This window comes from Strigops habroptila, chromosome 13, assembly GCF_004027225.2.
Source record: "Strigops habroptila isolate Jane chromosome 13, bStrHab1.2.pri, whole genome shotgun sequence".
NCBI classification, from domain to species: domain Eukaryota; kingdom Metazoa; phylum Chordata; class Aves; order Psittaciformes; family Psittacidae; genus Strigops; species Strigops habroptila.
Genome location: NC_044289.2, coordinates 9,157,794 through 9,175,842, shown reverse-complemented (window position 1 = coordinate 9,175,842; position 18,049 = coordinate 9,157,794). Strand labels below are relative to the sequence as shown.

Here is an 18,049-nt window from a genome sequence, read left to right as displayed (position 1 = left end):
CTGTTGGTATTAGGATATTCTTCAAGCCAAAGGACCTTCATACTCCACAAACAAAAAACTGGTGTCTGTTTGTGTTTATGGCTAAACTTTTCCAGCCCTAGTCACATATTTAATTGTTTCTGGGCACAATGGTTTCAGCAATTTTATGAGGAAAATATGACTCACTGACTTCTTGCAAAATATTTCTGCTTGTGTTTTGTATTTTGAATTAGTAGCCATGTTTTCCTTTTAGTACCTCCAAGAGGTTCACTTGAACTTGGTGAACTGTGGCTAGAGTGAGGAATTCATGTTTCCTTAGAATGTATAACGTTTCAATCATGAATGACCAGTTGGTTAAGAGCCACCTCTTGCTCCTAGTTGTGTGTCTACAAAAATCATACCAGATGTCTGTTTCCTTCAGCTATCTGTGGGGACACACACATCGAGTTGACAGCCCAGGCACAAGTGGAGATGTATCTCACTAGTGTCAGTACTCGCTTCAGTAAGCAGCAGCTGCCTCACACAATGAAAGCCAGTTTGAAATCACATAAATTGTTAGTCACTATAGAAAATAAACACAATGACTGAACACAAACTATCAAACGTCCATCACTTTAATGTCTTAGCATCATGTTTGTAATTCTGGACATGCTATGTGATTACAACAATTTGTCTAACACCACCTGATGTTAACTTTCATCTTTTTTAGACCATTGTTGTTAGTTTCATACATAGTTTTACTTGTAAATATTACATTAGCTTTACTTGGAAGGGCAATAGAGCCACTCTATCTTCTAGTTCTGGAATCTGAGCAGAGTTGATTTCATTTTGTATTAGCACCACGTAAGCCTTTTTTCAGTATCAGATGTGCTCAACATTTCAGTGGAGGGACTGCAGCCTTGACCCTAAAATATGTGGCTTATATTGGTGCCTATATGGAGAACCCTCTGAGTTAGTGTATTTTTGTATAGCATAGTTCATAGATTTTATTGTAAGGCTGCCACCTGGAATCTATGTCTTTTTAGAGCATGATTTTAGAAAATTCACTTCAGCTCCATGACAGCCAAATTTGTTATTAATGTGTATTGGTTCTACACCATTTCTACTGAAACTCAGTTTTCACTGTGTGTAACCCAAGGCAGTAGTGATTAAGTACATGAACATTCAGGGACTTCAGAGACATTCTCTGGACTTACTCTAGAAATTACCTGTGATTCCAACTTATCATCTGCTGTTTCAAAATAACCTTCAGTCAAAGCTGCTAAGTTACTCATTCCACTTCCCTGCATTTATTATAAACTCCATCACAATAACTGTTTTGCTGCTATAACTGCATCTGTATTGGGGTTTTAGCTGATAGAAATATATATTGAAAATACTTAATAGGTGAAAAGACAACCCTAACATAATTACACCAGAAAATTTCTAGCATAAGTCAAATTTAAGACTAATTTTGCAAACTGGGCTACATTTGTCTACCATCACATTGATGTGATCATAATTCTTGTTCTTCCTCTCATTTATTTCAAAACTCAGGCACAATGGAATTAAGTAACCCTTCTGAGTGCTTATGATGGGTGGGATCCATTTCAAAACACTTGCGGCAGACAATGGCATTTGAGTCATGACACTGATAAAGAAAAATCAGATTATCACAATGTATTACAATAATGTCAAACATTTTGGACAAAGTCTCAGGGTTGATCTGGGCCTGAACCACTGAAGCTTTTTGTGATTTCAATGTACCATGGAACAGTGTGGAATTTCCAGACTGTGGCACTTAATTTGCAGTGTTGGATATCTAAAGAATCCAGACCATTACATTAATGAAACTCCTGAGATGTGATAACATCATGACTCAGCCCTAATAACTCTAAAGGCAGATGTAATGAAAGCTTACTGAACAAAGAATGAAGTGACCATGTTGTGTACAGCACAGTGTTGAATCCACTGGGAAAATACATGCTATATTTAATCTTTGCTCTCGAGCATTCCTTAGAAAAACCATTGACCTCAGCAGCAATGTCTACTTTGCTAGATAAACATTCCAAATTTATGATTAAAACCCCTTAAATTTTAAGCATTTTTGTTCAATTGTTAGACAAACATTCTATTTATACACTTATTGGCAGAAGTAAGAAAAAATTCTCTGGTTATTTTTCTAGAGATGAAAAGTCATTTGAACTAGGGATACAGAAAGCGTCCTTGATGCTACACCTCAGTACAGCTATTCTAACAGAGCTTTATATTCAAATAGGGATCCTTTCTTCAGACAAATCCTTTCTGTGGAAAGGATTCACAACACAAGGATGCACAGCAGAATCTGGAAAGGTTATATGTAATTCACTTTAACATAGGAATTCCAACCTATGGGAACACAGAAAGGGGAAGAGCTACTGCAGTTACATTTCCATCTCACCCCTACTCATCTCTTTCTCCCTGCTAATTCCTATAAATATAAATAAATAGGAATAAAACAACGTAGACAGGTGAACTTGTTCAGCTGCCTTTGCAGAAAAATACAATCCCTGCAGGAAACTATCTCCTACCAAAGAGGTGTGTTTAGCCATAGCGCTGTGAAGAGCACTAGATACAGCTGTACAAAGCCATGAACAACCATACTTCCACTCACTGCCACCAAACATTGCTCATAGAATCATAGAATACCATGTTGGAAGGGACCTCAAGGATCACCTGGTCCAACCTTTCTAGGCAAGCGTGACCTAGACTAGGTGTCCCAGAATGACTAGATTTCCCAGGAGGAACGATTTCATGCTGTTTCCAGCATGGAATTATTTCTGATGGTTTAAGACCGAGCAAGGTGAGAAATTACACAGCAATTTTGCTGCAAGTGGAAGATTTTGCTTCTCTACATAGCTGCACATGTGTTCCACAGAACTTCCTGGCCTAAACCTGTTTAACCTAGACTATTAGATGGGCCCTTTACTTTGCACCAAACTTACATCTGTTGGTAGTATTTTGAAAGTCTCAAATGATTCAGGCATATAATCCCATTTTCAAAAGTAATTTAGGCTCTTAGGAGGTAGTTAAATTGATTTTTAGGAAGAATTACATTCATAGCTTACACTATTTAGAAAGATGGGGCTTCAGTGTGTAACTCATTTTGGTACTTTTGCAAATTTTATCTAGGCAGATTCGACTCTTAAAAATACATTTCAATACTGCATATCTGACATAGTTTCCTCCTAGCCATATTCAAGCCACAAAATCAGATAAACAGCTTTGATCCAAGTTATTGCTTTAGTCATTAGGCCCATCTATAGCTTTATGCCAGCTTCTGGAAATGAAGCTTTGGAGTCCAGGTTTCCTATGCAGCAATAAATTAAAATATCATAAGCGGTCCCCTCAGATAGCTTCTCCTGTGCTGGAGGTAGTGTCTCTGATGTAACCATTTTTAGTGTGCTTCTTTGAACACAGAACTCAACTTTCAAGTCCAAGAGACCTGCTTTTCAAGCCCGCAATTCAAAACCTTACTGTATTTCTAATTAGCTTTCATCTAAGCATACAGATCCAAGTTCTATTCTCAGTGACAGTGATGCACATCCAGAGGAAATTAATCAGTCATTTGTTCCAGATTTCCAGTAGAATCCCGGCAGCAAATGTTGGCCTGTGCTTAGTTAATGACCTGGAAACTATTTTTCAAGACATAATTTTGTGGTCAATTTTGCACCTCCCTCTAGTGGCAGCAGATATCAAACAAATGAAGCACAAAGGAGACCTTGTCACGGATCACACACTGATGTATTGTGCCTATTTCTTTCATGGAAATTTGTTATTCAGAATCAAGGCTGGCTGTAAATCCCACTGTAACTTCTTTTTGGTAATGCTGTAGGAAGAAAAGACTCAGTGGTTGCACATAACCCAAACCTTCGTTTACTTCCTTTGCCGGTGTGTGGCATATTCATACAGCCCCATGTAGTTTCTCCATGCTTGCCTACATCATAGCTCTTCTAGTTGCTGTGAGTACTTTTGCACCGAGTTTTGCTTTCCTCCTCAGGGGAAGGCACAGAACAATTCACCCATTATCAGCTGATTTATGAGCACAGGGCTTGCTGCTAGCTCCTCTGGTTTCAATTTCCAACTTGATGACAAACTTGCAAGCCTGAATCAGAGATTCAGGAATGTGGCAGGCTCCACACGCTAGCCTGACTTGCAGCTTTTTCAGCTTTGGCAGAATTGGAGTCTGCAGTTAGCTACATTATAATGAATACTTAAAACCAAATTCCTAACAAGAGAAGAAGCAGATGGCGCTGAGGGAGAGCAATTTACAAGTGATGAACAGGCTCTTCCATTTCTGACAAAGGAAAATTTGCCTGGCAGCAAGGCTCTGAATCTTACCAATTCTGTCCTCGAGAGGTTCCTCCTTCTTAATTAGGAACCCCAAGGAGCATTCTTGTGTAATACATATCTCATTCTCCTTGTTTTCTCCAATCTATGCCTGAATGTAAGCTACAGATAGACTTATCAGGTGTGATCATGTCTCCATCCACCCACCCTTCTAATGCAGAAGCCTCCTAAAAGCCCATTTCCAGGTCAGTTATGAAATAAGGAAGGTCCTTTATCTCAGCCTTAGGCTTGTGGAAAGTCCCAAGTCTAGGCTTCAATAGAAACCACCATGATGGATAAAATACATGTTTTGATTATTACACTCAGAAGATTATATTAACCAAACCAGACGACAGACTTCCACTAATACTGAAATTTGATGTTCAACAGTCTGTGAGATGTAGTTTGATATTGTCATAAACTGAAGTCTGTGAATTACAATACACAGGTACGTGTCCTGGGGCAAGCTTCTGATGTAGGAGAAACTATCATCTGCCATTTCACTGTCTGATCAAGAAAATTGTCCCTTTATGAAGAATTAAACCATTAAGTCAACTTCCTATGGCAACCGTGTTTTATTCCCATAAATGCTTCCAAGACAATCTTGTGCCACAGAAATGATGAAGTTTCGAAGTTAAGATCAGTATCCCAAAGAACACTGGAAAAAGAGGAAAAGTATATAAAATGTAATATAAAAGGGAATTAGGAGAGAGAAAATGTTTTATGTTTTAAATCAAAGTATTTTCTCTAATGCCAAGTAAACACAGACTTAGTTTTTTCAAAGACAGTATTTCCACTACTGATGAGTGAAGCTTGATACCTATCTCAAAACAATGAAAAAGGGTGTATTTTTTGGAAAGAGATACCAAAATCAAGACAATTTAGAATGTCTCTCACTGACCAGCTAACACCAGTGTGTTTGAACATTTTATCTAGGCTGAATTTACTCAGTATCTTCTAACACAGGCTTGAACTCATTATATGTTCTACAAATGAGGGTGGCTGTCATAGCAATCCTAACACTGTGTTCTGCACTAATGTTCCCTTTCTGGAGATGCCAACAAGCATGTAAACTTGTGGAAAAACCCAAGAACCTTTGAATATATGCGGATATATCTGTACTTTCCCCGTCATTCCTGACCAATTCCTAATACATATGCTCTGACATTTCATGCCCCACATTTTTTATGGTGTTATTCCCTGCTTTTATTTGGTTTGGGTTTGTTTTTAATGAGGTGAACTTTGCACAGCCCAACTCTAGCTCCTATAAAATCTGTGTCTTAATAGCCAGATTTAGTGATTTTCGTATGGAAAAAAAAGGCCTACATACTAACCACACAGCTGTACTTGGAAACAGATGTTTTACCAGCTTTAAACTGAACTAATGAGGACAGGAATATGGAACAGATAGGTCAGGAAAACTTCTGTCTAGATTTTGAATTGGGAATTAAGGACAGAGTACAGAAAAGACTGGTGCTTGCACATAAGGGGAGGAAAGAAGGATGGTAATTTCACTGATGATGACAATTTGCACTGCTGCCCTAGCTTCAAGGCACTTCCACTTCGCAGCCCTGTTCAGCCCAATGTCAGTTCTATTAACTTACAAAAGTATTCCATAATGAGCAGGCCAGATCCTCAGTTTTTATGAAGTCCAGGATTGTGTTGTGTCTCCTTTATTTAGCAGGTGTGAAAGGACTCTAAATACATTTTTCAAGACTTCTGTACAACATAAAGTAGACCAATTATTTAGGATCAGATACTGTGAAAACAGCAACTTCTGAGAGAAATTTGACTAAACATGAAATTTTTTTAAACTAACTTTGCCCATCACTGTGTACTTAAAATATAAAGTGTCTTCTGCTGCTAGTTTGGGAATAGATAAGGATTTTAGGACCACTGCCTCTCTGCCCAGTCTTGCTTCCATCGAAGTCACTGGGAGCATTGCCATAACTTCAGAGAGAGGACGAACAAGACCTCTGTAGTCATGATTTGGAGCTCACACTGGAAAAAAGCATTAGAGATGGTTTTCTATAGAAAAGATGCTTCAGGTTTTCCCTCTAGTTCCTCACTTAAGCTTCTTTACAAAACTATTCTTGATTTGCCTTTATATGCTCTTCGTCAGTGCGCTGCCTTGCAGTACACAGCGGGTCCCTTGCACTAAGTCACAGCAGCAAAGAAAGAATCTTCTGCTGTTTAAGGCTTTGTTAGACAAGGTCATTACATGCAGAGGAAACTGGGTTTAGTGGGGCCCTAGTTCCCCAGGGCACTACCATAATATAAATTATTAATAATAAAAATAAACATTGGCTTGCTTGAACTTCTCTTCATTCCCTTAGAGCTTATTTTTGTGACGGAATTAGCTAAATAAAGCCCACTTGAAAGAATGTTTAATTGCAAACTATCCAAACAAAACAAAATGGAACTAATTGGTTCTTAAATATTAAGTGTTCAAAAGGAGATGGCTTTGGAAACAGGCAGAAAACTAATGTATATTAGGATACATATGGTGAAGTGAGCAGTTAAGCAAAATGCAGCCTAAACTGAACTACATTTACTTTTAAACCAGATATTCAAGTTTTGTCAGTCTGGTTCTGCTTAGAAGACAGCTTTAGGTTATTTCAAGCCTAAACAGAATTGCAGCAATACTCTTCTGAAAATTTTAAAATCAAAAGAGTCAAATTTGTGTACTGACTTCTGGGCATAGTTTGCCAGGAAAGACCACAACACCTACAATGATCGTGACTCCATGGAGTGCCCCTTAAACCTGTTTCAGCCATAAAAGATAGCTTAGCAAAGACTACTGTTTCAAGTGTTTTATCTAAAGCAGTTGGGTAGGGAGAGTTCACATAAACAGTTCTGACAACACATCTCTAAATGAGAATGTTGATGCCTTCCATCAGAATAACTGATTGCAGATCTGCCTTGGCCTTTATGAACTTCCCTTCTTCAGCCCTCTGTTTTTGTTAGTGCTATTTAATGCAAATATTTCACAATCAGCAAATGGAGAGTAGCTGTTTGGGCATATTCATTAAAGGTTAATAGAGTTGCCACACATTTCTTAAATCAGAAGTATTTCTAGCAAGACTAGAAAATGATCTCCCTAATGTGGTTGAAACTTGTAAACAATAAAGAATATATCCTACATCAGAAAGGAGCAAGAAGTAGGTAGAATTAGTGGTAGAATTTCTGGTTGGAGGAGCAGCGTGTGCTGTGACATGAAATCAGACTAGTGGTGAGCCACGGAAAGTGCATTGCCTCATCAGGCGCATGTTTACTCTCCCGCTTATCAATAACTGACATTAACAAGACTTCTGCCAGAGATAATAAATTCCTGGAAACGTCAGACTCTTCTGCATCACCCAGCCCAAGCACAAGAGAGCTACTCACTGGAAAGGAATAAAAAAAAGGCAGACATAACTGGAAGTGCTAAACAGAAGTTACGCAGCAGGATCTGTTGAGATCAAACCACTTCAACATCTAGGCCAAAAGCTAATCTAATTTTAAGGTCCCTTGAAATGTTATGAATATCATCAACAAACACGGCAAGAGTTGCTCTTGAAAATGCGTTTTGGTTTTGTGCACAAAAAAAAAATCAATCAGCTCTCTGTCTCGAACTTCTTCAAAGACTCCGAACCCAACTGTTTGTTCCCTCAGGACTCAAAGCTTTTACTGCAACGAGCAGTCACATCTGCTTACTGTTTCATATTTTTCAGCATCATAAGGAGTTTTTCTTAGACTGTGGACTGGTTTAGTCAGCATCTATGTGTAAGTACAACAACAAAACTCCAACAGAAGAGATAAGTGAGGTATTCTGCCAGTTTGTTTCTACCTCTCTCCCCAAAAGACACAGGCAATCCTGACAAAAGGAGTGTTCTTATATGAGTATTTTGCCAGCACAGCTAAATCTTTATGGCTTTCATTTTTTAACATTCCTCTTAGCACTCACAGCTACGCCAGAAACTTTGTTACACAGATCTATACAGCTACACAAGAAAGCTTTGCTGGTTTAATACATCCAGTATAGTTCTGAAAGATATTAGTAGTTTGCAGATAATGTGAACACTGTCTGTGTATCTATACTACCAGCACCTCACTGCTATCAGAATATTTGTATTATTTACTACAACAGTTCTAGAATGAATGGAGCAACTTGGCCAGCCTGTGCTTTCTATTAAAACTATCTCCCATAGAATCATAGAATGGTTGAGCTTAAAACTCCTCCAGTTCCAACCCCCTGCCACGGGCAGGGACACCTTCCACTAGAGCAGATTGCTCCAAGCCCCTGTGTCCAACCTGGCCTTGAACACTGCCAGGGATGGGGCAGCCACAGCTTCTCTGGGCACCCTGTGCCAGCGCCTCAGCACCTTCACAGGGAAGAACTTCTGCCTCATATCTAACCTAAATCCCCTCTCTTTCAGTTTAAAGCCATTCCCCCTTGTTCTTTCAGACCTAATACAATTAGTACTAACACATGCACAAGTTTACTGTGCACTATAACTGCTTCTATACTTGCACCTTTTGCCAATTCAGCCATGTTGGTAAAAGAAACATTTTTTCGTGGTCCTTACCCAATTTAACTGAGGGCAGGAATCTGTAATATAGGCAGGGGCTTAACAGCTGTAGAGAGGGGCTTATGACTTGCGTCTCTTTAGATACTACGAGGACTTCGCTAGTAGAGATGTACTGCTATAAGGGATCAGGAAAAAGAATAAGTAGTATTAGCATGCAGCACTGCCATATCAATACAGCTGCAGAAGCTTTTAATGTCATATGTCTGTATAATTTGAAAAGAACATCAACTGAGACAAAATTACAATAGTATAGCAGTACTACATTTAGGCACAGAACAAAGGTTAGTATGGCTACATGGCAAGTGTAGAACAACTATCAGTTCTCAGTTTATAAAAGATCTGTGGGTAAGTCCTTCCTGACTCATAAAACAACTTATTTTTGTGATGTAAATTGACTTAGTCTATGTTACCAGACTCTATTACTTACCCATGAGCCAATTATAATTGAGACCACTCTTGCTGAATAGTATCATGCCACTTGACAAAACTGGGCCCCTTCTATGAAAGTTCTCTTAGTTCCCTTTCAACACGGAAGAAGTGAATTGCAATGCTAACACGCACACTGGCTCAAGAGTGTGAAGAGCTCTTACCCCAAACCAATGAGCAAAAGACTCGAGGTACCAATCAGTTCACTGAACATACTGATCCTTAGCTCATTACCTCCTATTGTCCTAACAGAACAAGGACAAACAATACTCACTTTCAGCATGTGGTATGTAGGGAAATTACAGTCAGGTTTTCATAAAGTTATAGTTATTAGAGCTGCAGAGAGTTCTAATACAAAAACTGATGGCCAACTGCATAGTCCATATTCACACTGCTGTTGCTTGATTGATAATTTAAGGAGTCCTGGCAATGAATGAGATCACCAGCAAAGAACTTTACATTTCAGGGCAACACATAGGCAAACAAAACAGTTAAATACCACAGTATTGTGATGACTCCAGTGACATCAAAGGCACCATGTGTGCACTGATCTGCTTTTTTGGCATCAGTCAGGCATGATTTGTGAAAGATATGACGATGATGCATCTTGCCAGATGAGCCTGAGATGATGGAAGCAGTGTCCAGAATGCTGAAAGGTGCTGTAAGCACAACACTGATATGGTTCCCATTAAGGAGGAACCATGCCTGGCTGGAGCGGCAGCAGACAGAACAGTATGTGATGTTCTATGTCCCTTGGCAGTTTTCCCACACTTGCAACATGACCCTCCAACCATCAGTGCATGGATCATTGATCTTATGAACTCACGTTTGTGATCCTCTACAGAATTGTCATTGAGAATACACAGCCCAGAGAACTTACTGGCAGAAAATTACTCTTGGGTGATCTTCAAAATTCAGCAATGGCTATTCAGATACAAAATATACATGTTGACAAGAGATTCCAACAATATACTAATTCAGATCAGAATTAAATCCAGACTCTGACACAGTTACAGCAGCAATGGCAGACAGTGTATTCAATGTTATAATAGAAAAATGTTATTTTGCTCCATATGACTTGGCTTACTCAAGAGAGATATTTTACAATAAGCTACAGCTTTACCGTATTGTAAAGATAATCTGACAATTACGGTCAAAGTATACTTGCCTATTGCGTTAAATGAAATGAAAACCAGTCGAATTCATACACATACGGGAGAAAGATTCACCATGTATTACTACAGCTCTGGAGAAAACAAGCTAGGCTGGGCAGACACAGATATCACATCTGGGCTGGAGATCTTACTAGAAGATGCAGTATATGTTCTCATCCAAAGCCTTCTCCTGCAGAGCACATACTCCTTTTGTGTTTTTGTCCTTGAAGAACCCAAGCTCAAGCAATTATGAGATACTTTGCACTGCTACTTACTTGTTTTGTACTTCTGATGTTTGTTTGCAGGCAGCTGGGATGCCTGCACTGATTGTCTAAGGTTATTTAAATTCTTTATTTGTTAACAAATTATGATGGTTGCACAACACATTGGCATGTGAACACTTCAGAAAAAGGGAGAGGCACAACTCAGCCACAGTGGAATTAGGAACAAGATCCAATGACTTTAGCAGAGCTACACAAAGGATGGCTCTATTCTTTTGGTGGGAGTTGTGGTTAATTAAAGTAGTATTTCCCGTCAGCTTTTTACTGCAGGACTCTCTTCAAAGGTGGCATTACCTTCAAGATCACTGTGTGGGCTTCCATTCTAGACAATGAATAACAGGAGCCTAGTGACAGGTTTTCATAAAGTTTGGGCACATACTATTGTATTAAAGACATGAAAAAAGGCACAGAGTAATGTGCAGTTATACAACAAACACAGAGATGCTGAAGCAGTGATGCTACTGAAGAACCAATGCATTTTTAGACATACCATTCCATTTTAACTATTTTGGTTTGTGTTTTATTGTAAAAATACAGGTAACTAACAAATCAGTTCTCTTCGAAACTTTAGAAAAGCCTGTGAACTTTCTGTATAGACCAAGTACCAGCCACGTTTTCACACACGGTTACCCACTATGTACACCCTACTGTAATAATTGCTCGAAGAGCTGCAAATGAGTTTGGAATCCCTCTGTCTGTCAAATCTTTTTGGAAACCCTGACCTACTATTTTAACTTTATAGATCTCATCAAACAAAATCCTTCCTTATAATCTGGAGAAACCTTCTAAACTCTTTGTAAAATTTCAATTACCTAAAACAAAATCTGCAGAAATTCAGCGTGCAGGTAAAGTGAAGGTTATTTACACTCTATTTGTCTGCACTGGTAGAAATATAAACCTATTCATGTTAACATTAAAGCCGTAAATATCAAGATTTTAAAGCACACTGAGGTCTTTGAGTTGCCTCCCTGTTTATCTGTTGAGTTCCAGCATTGGGGAATGATTTTCCCCTCTTCAAGTCTGTGGCACTTTAAATAATAAAACAGAGGTTATGTAAGTGCAGAGAATTATGGAAAAAATGTAAGTGGAAAGTACATGTTTTTAAAATGCACTTGAATAAGTCAAATGCACTGACATTATTCAGACTTTCCAGTCTTATTCAATACTGGATTGAAACCAAGCACATGAAATCTCAGGCCCAAAGGACGTTTTTAAGAAAATTGTAAGTACCTATATTTCTAGATTACAATGTCTGTCTGGGAAAGCTCTGCTGCCTAAAGAAAGGCTAACCTATCTGCTCCTGGGATCAGACAAAAGGGATGTGAACTAATTAAGGGGATGTCTGAATCAGCTTGCAAACATAGAACTGATTCAGCCCCAAAGAGCACCCAAACCAGAAACCTGGATTCAAATATCTGTGGTCTTCTAGAGCAATAGGGATGCAGATTCAGATCCAAATTGTACACTGAAAATTCATTTCTAACCTGTGCAGACACAGGCTCTAGGCCCAGCTCCACATTCCTTCCACACCCAGAACTGGAGTTCTGCCTGAATAAGGAATGCATGAGTGAAATTAATGTCTTATCTTTGTGGCAGATCTTGTTTGGTGATGTACATGCCTGTGAACCCGCCAAAACTCAGCTGTGTGACATGGCATGCAGTCTAGTTCCAAAACAGATAGATTTCAAAAGATTACTCTTGCAGGACACTTAAAACAAGGTAAAACTATTTTCATAAGCCAAAGTAACTGCTCTTAACTCTAGTACACCTGGATATATTCTGATACTTCTGTTATAAATGATTTTCATCAATGGAAAAGTGAAGATCTTAGATTTGTATAAAAAAATGAGTAACAAAGGGAAGAAATCACCTATTTCCAAACTGAGGAGCATTTAAAAGTATGGCTGTATGAAGAATATACTTCAAATACATTTCACAGATGGAAAACACTGAACAAACAAACAAATAACAAGAGAAGACTTCTCTGCATAACAATGTATGTCCATTATCCTCCAAAGTCCCAGGTAGCATTATACATACAGATGCATATGGTAAATTTGTTCCATCACTCCAAAGAGACACGAACTTCACCCTGGCTTTTGATTAGATAAATGCAATGATGTTTCCTTCAGCAGTATTTCTAAACTTGCAGGGTGAAAGACCTTCCAAATGTATGACTGACCAAGAACTGTGGAAACAAGTCTCTTTATGTGGGGATCCTGGCCTTTTTTCAATTTCCCCAGATCTTTCAGTCAAGTTTATACATGAAATGCCCCTCAATGTTAGTTACAGACGCTGAATTTTCTGATACATCTATTATAAAACTGAAATCCTAGTGCAGACACAATTCCAGCTGCATTTTTGTTAAACTAATTTGGTCAAAAATCAGCATAAACTGAACAAGAAAAATCTCTTTTTGCAAATACTAGATGTATCCCCACCTGGAGAGTTTCTGACACAACCATTACATGCGCCAACCTGTTCTGCTGTAGCTGTGGCCTTCCTAGGTGTATTTCCCATTAACCTACCCAAAACAGTATGCAAAACTGTAGGATAAAGATGCCCTTCTGTGGTCGAAAAAAGTGAACAGGGGATATTCAGGTAATTCATGTTGCATTTTGTTCAGACAAATATTTTCACAATATTTGAGAAAAGGATACGTTGCACAGAGTATCCTGTGGCAACTACTCTGCGATACACGAACGCAAGCTAAAATCGAGGGCTTTCTTTGGCTGCTTTAAGGCTTCTTGGGCAAGATTAGATCAAAATACGTCCTATATACATTCTCCCTTTTCATCAGCATGTCAATTGTAGTAAGAATGTGCTACTAATTCTCAGCATCAAAATCTGGGCTAATTTTATCTAGTCAAATGTTTCCTTACTTTTACAGAAACAACTATTACTGGAAATACTTTGCAAAGCATGTTGCAAGTGGAGCAAAGTAAATCAGTCAGCACACTGCATGCTTTTCAGGGACAAAGTTTCTAAACATGAGTCAAGATTTAACAACAACCGTCACTGAGATACGTAACTCATGCCCCTAATAGAATATTTTCAACCCTATACAGAGAATTTGAAAACGCTAACAGATGTATGAAACAAGAAGGCAAAATTGCCCTTTATTCTCTGCTGTGCACATATATAACGCACACAGAAACCAATGAGAGGCTCTAAAACTTTTTCCACTAGAAAGACAATTTGCTCCCATTCCCTTCTCTCTTTAAATTGTTTCTGTGGCAACACATCTGGTGCTATAATTCTGGGCCAGAACATTAACTATCCTGAAAGAAGAAAGTTATGTTGTTGTTCTGGTCTGCAAGAATGTGAAGCAGAAAGAGATGCAAACACATGTAATCACATAACCCTCTTTGCCTTGATAGATGCACAGAATATTAGCTACTGATATTTATGCACAGATTAAAATTACACATTTAAGAATGTTTCTCCAGTGGTTAGAGAAAACTCTTGTGGTGAGCACACATTCTAGGAGCCAGCCTTTTTAAAACAAAATGACGAGGGCTGTGTAACCACTGCTCCTGCCATATGAAAGAAGTGAGGAAAGTGTTCAGCTAAGAGGAACAAGGTACATTCCTTAATCATAAATATAACTCTTCCTACATCACAGAGAAAGATTGATATTGATTTCTTAATATCTTGCTGGTACTATATAAATGTTACTGTATTATCACCATTTTACAGACAAGATATGACAGGAGCACATGAGGCCAAAACGTCTGTTAAATTCCAGATGCCCCTGGTAATAGTTGCCCACATTGAAATACACAGCCCTTGATCTCTGAGCTCTTGAGGACCAGTAGATGTTACTTGCCTTACTTGAAATTGTAGGAACCTATTGATGCATAACTGAAGTCTTGGACACACCAGCTTGACCATGCAGCATGCTCAGAATTTAGAGTCTGAACAACTTAGTTGTAGAAAAAGGAAAGAAAAACAAGAATAAAAGTTACAGCCCAAATTCAGTTTGCTAAGTCAACAAATGAACAGGGGCTTTTAATCACTAATAATCCTGACAACTCGGGCTGAAATCTTAAAGTCATACTATATGGCTGTAATATGGTGAAAATTATTACGGGTATTTTACTGTGCAACTGAGATTCACACCTCATGATAGAAACTCTACCATGGATCTTAATTCATGGTACAAGGGCCAGAGCAATTTGCATGGGCTATTGTATTCACTAAACTCAGCCTGGAGAAGCAAGAGTTAAAAAAATAATGAAAGTGGATTTTTGATACTCCACCAAGCAGATCAGGGAAGAATTAATGGAAAGAATGTATCTGATGAGTAAGAAAATATGATGACACAGTTATTTTTCCAATAATAATTGCATTTTAAGTTCCCCATGAAACAAATTTTATTATTTAATTTGAAACATCTAACTTCAAATCTAGATCAGTTACATATAAATCAGTTTGTTAACTACACTCACAGTACTTTTTGTACTAGTCACATAGAAGACAAGATTGTCCTCGTGTTCTGATCCTCCAGATTACTAATGATTAAATGCATTGACTGGCTGAAAACCAAGATTTTTCCCTAACAAGTTGAATTGAATTAAAATTATGGGTTCCAGGCATTCTGTCTTTGAAGACGTCCTGGTTTAAAGCAATCTGTGCTCAGGGAGAATAAACTGGCAACAGAAATGGAAAAGTTGAAAAAAGTGGCTAAAAGCTGGTATTTCATAAATATGGATATCCCCTCCGTGCTTCTGGAGGCACACGCTGGCCATCAGGATTAAGCCCAGGACCCTGAGCACCTGCAGTCACCAAAGCCCAGCTGATGTCCTGTGCAAGACTTGCTGTCTGTAGCATTTTGGATTGTCACCAGCCAATCACCTTCCAAAATCCAGTGCTGGCCAATAACAGTCTGGATAATTCAACTCTCTCTGTTCCCTTTTTCTCAGCCTTTTGGCTAAGATTGAGAGTGCATATTTAACTAATATAAAACCTATTATTTTACATCAAACACCTCCTTCACTTCCAATCCAGCCTTTCTATTCATTGCATCCAAATGGCATAATTAACACACCTTCTGAGACAGTTCTCACACCCTTTCTCTACCTGCTATAACTACATACATATACATACACACAGAACCTCTGTTTTATCCTGGGGCACTATAACTCCACATTATCACTCCTCAAAGTGATACTGAGAAAGAGACACATTAAAATCATAACTTTTCCCAGTCTCTAGTCTGAGTCTGGTTTCCCTTTCTAGCCATTCTCTCTATTCCACTCCTCAGGTTCTTTATGAGGATATTGCAAAGGAATATTTGTGAAGGAATTAGCTGTGGAAGAGAATAAAGGGATATTGGTGGATCTGTATTACCCAGTCCCAACTCCCTGCCTGGATTGCTCCTAAGGAACCCAGGGATGGAGCAAACATTGTAGAGCAACTGCACGGCTGCTCTTTGTCTTGACAGAAGGAAATCATCTCATCTTTATACCACCCCTTAGGGAATACCATTACATAACTCACTGTTTGGCCTATATTTCCCAATTCTTGGCTCCATGCTGTTAACAGAAACACCATTGCTTCACTGCAGTTACTGACTCAAAACTGAGCACTAGATAGGGACACACGACCTGTCATCTCAAGGAAGCTCTTGAATTCCTCTAAACAGGATCCAGACTCTAATTGGAAGAAAGTTTTACCAAGCTACTACCATGTCACGTGTTGTATCTCCTGCAAGTTCCTCTCTGGACCTGGGGCATGAAGCAGGCTTGGCCTCATGTTCAGTAACAGCTCTGCCCCATTTTGGCAGGTTTTATGCAGCTTTTCCTGCATTACTCATTACATGTGGTGCTTATGTCATTCATGCTGCAGAACTGAAGAGCACAAGCATGTAAGTGATCAGCTGCATGAGAAACAAATACAACAGAGAAGTTTCTGATAAGCAGTTCCTTTAGGCACATCTTCCTCAGATGTCTCTCTCCATTCGACGTGAAATGTTCCCCCATACGCATTCTGTGTTGTTTCCTACCCTTACAAATGATCTTCTTCTGTTGTTTTATTTTTAATTAATTAATTCTTCCAAAAAGGATATGTAATGCCCCCCATTAATAGGTGTAGCTCCCATGCTACAGCTGTGAAAACACAGGTAGAGACGGATTAAGTCTTGATCCCAACAAAGGAAATGACTGAATCAGGAGTTTTGAGTACTGGTGCTGTACCCTGACTCTGGTTCAATACTCAAGAAATGGCTCAAGAAATAGGTAACCTTATTTTTCAAATTCCTTCAAGTTCCTTTGGTTGATGAACCATTTCCATATGGTCCGACTTATTTAAAACACTTTTTAAAAGGGGAAATTAAACTTTCTCTGAAGCAAAATGTAACTGGGCTGTGACCCAAAACCTCAATTCGCATTTATGAGCATATAAAACGTAACCTCTGCACAGACAAAAAGAGTTAACTAAAATGTAGCCAGCCCATACAATGACACCTCCAAAATGCAAACCCTACAGGATAGCCTACTGTCCTGCTGCTCTTACCCTTCCACCTGCTGCAACCAGGCACTCACCTTCCAGGGGGTTCCTGGGTTTCCCGGCATGAATGTGTTTACCCTGGATAAAACCTACCGCACCTCCTTGCGCTGGTGCAGCCTCTGTAGGAAGCTCAGCATCCTTCGAAGCTGGCCTACTTACAGATGCCCGCAGGCTCCTAAGGAGCCAAACCCCTAAGGTGACACGCACCCCCTAAGGTGATATGCACCCCCCCAAAGGTGATATGCACTCCTCCATAGGTGACATGCCCACCCATAGGTGACACGCCGCCCTCAGGGTGACATTCCCCCCTCTATAGGTGCCCTGTCGCTCTCACCTACCGATGAGGTGCCGGTGCCTCCCGGTTGCCCCGCGCGTCTCGGACACTGTCTCTCTGCCCGGTGCCCGAAGCAGCGCTACCGACGCGTCCCTGCCCCGAACGCGGGGCCGGGCCGGGCGGGGGTCGCGGTCTGCACAGCGAGGGGCACCGCTGCCTCCCCGGGGCCGGAGCCGTCACCCCGCGCTGTCCCCGACGGATCCGCTCGGCGCTGCTCTGCGGCCGGGTGACTCCCCTGTGTCCTCTCGGCGGCTCCGCACCGCTCCCGCGGCAGCGCGGCGAAGCGGGGCCCGCCGGGAGCGCCCCGATAGCCGCCGCTTATCGCCGCGGCCCGTCACCCAGCTGGGCTCCGTTTCCAGGAAGCCGCGGCTCCGGAGCGCTTGTCTGCCGCTGGATGCCGATGGCCCCGTCCCGCTCGCTGCCTCCTTCCCTCCCTCTTTTCCTCCC

At 40.0% G+C, this 18,049-nt stretch overlaps 1 protein-coding gene across 6 annotated transcripts in view; it reads right to left on the bottom strand.

The window, feature by feature from the left end:
- RIPOR3 (RIPOR family member 3) overlaps window positions 1-17,689 on the bottom strand; it is a 51,533-nt gene extending 33,844 nt beyond the window's left edge. For 5 of the 6 annotated variants that reach the window (XM_030502881.1, XM_030502888.1, XM_030502886.1 and 2 more), the window contains exon 1: window positions 17,607-17,689. The gene's annotated coding sequence lies outside the window, so the exon portion shown is untranslated. Of the gene's footprint in view, window positions 1-17,602 lie in introns of all 6 variants that reach the window. The other variant, XM_030502885.1, reaches the window with a different exon arrangement.
- Between the last annotated feature and the right edge of the window lie 360 nt (window positions 17,690-18,049).